Source organism: Bos grunniens, chromosome 1 (genome assembly GCF_055505025.1).
Source record: "Bos grunniens cultivar Pamir isolate PY7600 chromosome 1, Bosgru_T2T1.0, whole genome shotgun sequence".
Taxonomy (NCBI): Eukaryota; Metazoa; Chordata; class Mammalia; order Artiodactyla; family Bovidae; genus Bos; species Bos grunniens.
The window spans coordinates 43,211,418-43,215,975 of NC_141165.1; positions in this window are offsets into that span (position 1 = coordinate 43,211,418).

A 4,558-nucleotide genomic window follows, 5' to 3' on the forward strand; every position below is an offset into this window, starting at 1 on the left:
GCAAACTAAGACAGTTTCTTCACCTGCATAGTGAAGGTAATAGCATTATCTGATAGAGTTTCTATGAAGATTACATAAAATGGCATCTGCAAAATGCTTTTTAGCACAGTCCTTGGAACATAATATACACTTGGTAAGTGACCGCAATTATGAATATCACACATGTAAAGGTGCTGATGGGTCAGGCTAAAGAATCTGCCGGCCAATATAGGAGATGCTGGTTCAATCCCTGTGTTGGAAAGATCACCTGGAGAAGGAAATGGCAATCCACTACAGTATCCTTTTAATACAGTATTGATGCTTTTAAACTGTGTGTTAAAGAAGACTCTTGAGAGTCCTTTGGGCAGCAAGGAGATCAAACCAGTCAATCATAAAGGAAATCAGTCCTGAATATTCATTGGGAGGACTGATGCTGAAGCTGAAGCTCCAATACTTTGGCCAGCTGATGCTGACTCATTGGAAAAGACCCTGATGCTGGGAAAGATTGAAGGCAGGAGGAGAAGGGGATGACAGAGGATGAGATCGTTGGATGGCATCACTGACTCAATGGACATGAGTTTGAGCAAGGTCTGGGAGTTGGTGATGGACAGGGAAGCCTGGCGTGCTGCAGTCCATGGGGTTGCAAAGAGTCAGACACCACTGAGCAACTGAACTGAACTGAACAGTATTCTTGCCTGGGAAATCCCACAGAAGAACCTGGCAGACTACAGTCTGTGGGGATGCAAAGAGTCAGACACAGATTTCGTGAATAAACAAACACAACAAAGGTGCTTATGGTCAAAGCATGATTTTAAGTTCTTTTCATGACTGCAGATCTGATAAAAATAGCTGACATCTTAATACATTCTCTTCTAGATAGGCTTGTAGCCCTGAAGGGATGAAATGAATAGAATAATATAGATGAGTAGATCTGTTTTGTGTCCCCAGAGAAATAATGTTATCCAGTTTTAAGACCCATTGAACAGGCATTCAATAAATGAAGTACTTGACTCTCAGACAATGCTAATAATAGCAGATGAGAATCACAACATACAGTATGTTGTTTTGAATAGAGCAGTTTTTTCAGCTCCATTTCACAAAACTTCAGACTCCTAACTCTGATGGACTCCCTTTGTGGATGTTTGGTTTGAGTCCTTGATCTTTAACATTTGTTGACCTGCAAACTCTGTGCTAGGTGCTTGGGTTATAAAATAAAAAATATAAAACAGGGCAAAATTCATAAAACATACTAAAAGCTGTTGGATCAAAGAAGTCAAATATTAAAAAAAAAAGAAGTCAAATATTATCGAGGTTAGTATTTGGGTGGTCAAAATCTGTATGCTGTCAATGTGAACAATGCGAACATATGTGCTACCACAAAGATGTACACTTAAAAATGGTTAAGATGGTAAATTTTATGTTTAGTTTATGAAAACTAAGAATAATGTTTTAAAGAGAAAAGAAATAGGTCAAACACAGGATCCTCTACTTTTATAAATATAGAACAATATGTAAAGAATTTTTATTATTCCAACACAGAAATGGTTTTTAAAAAATAATGTTTTTTAAAAAAATTCTATATCCCCAGATATCATGTATATGGGAATTTTAAAGTTTACAAATAAAATTAGAAAGCTGAGATTTTGAGAAAAAATAAAGAAGTTTTAAGAATAGATCAGGAAACATAATCATGACAATTTGAAAAAAGAATTTTGAAGCACAAAGACTACTTAAAAACTAGTAAGAGACAATAGAATCAATATTACAACAAAAGGCTTCATTCCATAAGGAATAGGCACTTCTTTGAAATATCTAAATACCAAAATGAGGGGTGACATCTTTTTTAATAGTAAGATTAGTTATTTATTGGTTTTGATTAATATAAGACAAGTATTTCCAGAAGTAAAGACAGAATGATGATCTCTTATAGTTTTTTTTTTTTTTCCTAATCCTCTGTTCTATAACTCTAAAAAAAAGACTTTGCTGATATTTGGGCAATAGTAACTCTAAATTCATGAATCTTTTAAACATAGGTAAGTTTTTAGGCAATAACATAGACATGGTTGAAAGCCTTAGTCCCTATGTACTCAAGAGAAAATTGTGTCCCATGAATTTTTAATAAACTAAACAGTGCTATTTCCATGAAGAAATAAGGTATGCTAAATAAGAGTGACAGAAATTCCAAGGGGAAAGGCTGAAAAAAGACAGTGCTTGGCACTTTTATCTTTCAGTGGAGGTGGGGGAAAAATCATAGAACTTTATAACAAAAGTACTAGATTTTATTACATGCAAAACTGGGAAACATTCTGATTTGCATTTTTTGCATAAATTTACATCATAATTTGAAAGTCCTATTTGCAAATATTTAAAAGCAGTTTAATTAGTTAATATACATTCTTGTTGTTCTATCTGAATCCACTACTCAGGATATGGCACATTAAATAAAGATATTTTAAAAACCAATTTTATCACATATCAGATGTATTAGATTGTTGGGGATCAAAGTAGAGATGAAATTTCAGATGGAGAAGTGGACACAGAATCAGGGACTTCTACCAAGACAAAAAGAGAAGGTAAGAAAGAAGATAGGATTATTTTCCTCTTCTTTAGTCTCCATCTCTACCTCTCCCCTTTCTCCTCCTCCAAAACCTAATCCCTCCTTCTGGTATTAGTCCTATCTGTGTTATCTTATTTTTTCAAGTCCATCCTCACAGCCACAACTATTAATTTAAACAATAAAAAGCCAAACCAAAAATGTGTTCTGCTCTCCATTTTAAATGTGTTTAAAAAGATTTGAGAGAGAGAGAGAGAGGCAAAACTTCCTTGTGAAATCAGAGGTCTACCTGAAACCTGTAGTAGCATGGATGGTAGAGAGGGGTAGGGGACAAGCAGAGCTTCAGGGAGGGTTTCAATACATAGATGCATAAATAATTCAGTGGAAACAGTGTCAGACTTTTTGGGGCTCCAAAATCACTGCAGATGGTGAATGCAGCCATGAAATTAAGATGCTTACTCCTTGGAAGGAAAGTTATGACCAACCTAGATAGCATATTCAAAAGTAGAGATATTACTTTGCTAACAAAGGTCCGTCTAGTCAAGGCTATGGTTTTTCCAGTGGTCATGTATGGATGTGAGAGTTGGACTGTGAAGAAGGTTGAGCACCAAAGAATTGATGCCTTTGAACTGTGGTGCTGGAGAAGACTCTTGAGAGTCCCTCGGACTGCAAGGAGATCCAACCAGTCCATCCTAAAGGAGACCAGTCCTGGGTGTTCATTGGAAGGACTCATGCTGAAGCTAAACTCCAGTACTTTGGCCACCTTATGCAAAGAGCTGACTCATTTGAAAAGACCCTGATTCCAGGAAAGATTGAAGGCAGGAGGAGAAGGGAACGACAGAGGATGAGATGGCTGGATGGCATCACTGACTCAATGGACATGGGTTTGGGTGGACTCCAGGAGTTGGTGATGGACAGGGAGGCCTGGTGTGCTGCGATTCATGGGGTCACAAAGAGTTGGACATGACTGAGTGACTGAACTGAACTGAACCTTAAGTTCTGGAAATTTGAGGATGAAGAGATGGTTGCAGTGAGAGCTTACCTTAAGACAAACTAATAAAACAAATTATGGAATCAATCAGTCTTTGAAAAAAAAGGGTTAGGATCTGAGAAGGGATTTCTATAGGAAGCAAGACCAGCTAGAAGAGCATCACTGGTAGGTTCTTACAGGGCAGAACTTTGCAAGGAAGGCACACTTATCAAAAGGACCGAGGAAGAACTGGGGTTTCTTCCATGGAGAGCTGCTGATGGAACCTGAGGTGTCTGAGGTCCTTTTGAAGGTGAAGATGTATCTCAAAAAACTAAAATATTACTGAAGCAGAAGTGTGGCTGCTCATTCTCAAGAAAAGATCATGATGACACTTTAGGATTAAGAAATGAAACTAGACTATGATTAGGTCATGATTTATTAGAAGTTTCATGAGAGAAGGTTCACAGTCTTTACCTAGATGCTCTAATTATTTAAATTGTACTTTTTCAGACAATCCAGATTGATTTTATTTTGTTTATCTTTATTGGAGTATAATTGATAAAACTTAAAGATATTTAAAGTGTACATTGTGATGAATTGATACATGTATACATTTTGAAAGGATTCCTCCCACCTGGGCAAATAACACATCTATCACCTCATAAATTAATGCTTATCATTTTATTTCTGCAGTTAAGAACATTTAAGTTCCACTCTCCACTAACTTCAACCAAACAATACAGTAGTAAATTGGTTTTTTTTAATCATACCAAAGACAAATATAAATCATTAATACTTGGTTATTAAATTTATAAAAAATATTTTTTCTTGGGTAAAAACTGGTCAGTTAAGAGTAACCAACCATTCTGATTTGTTCAGGCCTAAGGGGTTTTCCGGAACATAAAATTTGAAGTTCTAAAACCAAGGAAGTGTTGGGCAAACCAAGAGAGGTGTTCACCCTAATTTAAAGGAAAAAACCTAAGTGTTTGATATCCTGATTCTCCATTTGACGTTTACTGAGACTTATCTATTTAAATGCTCCATGGGATGCATGA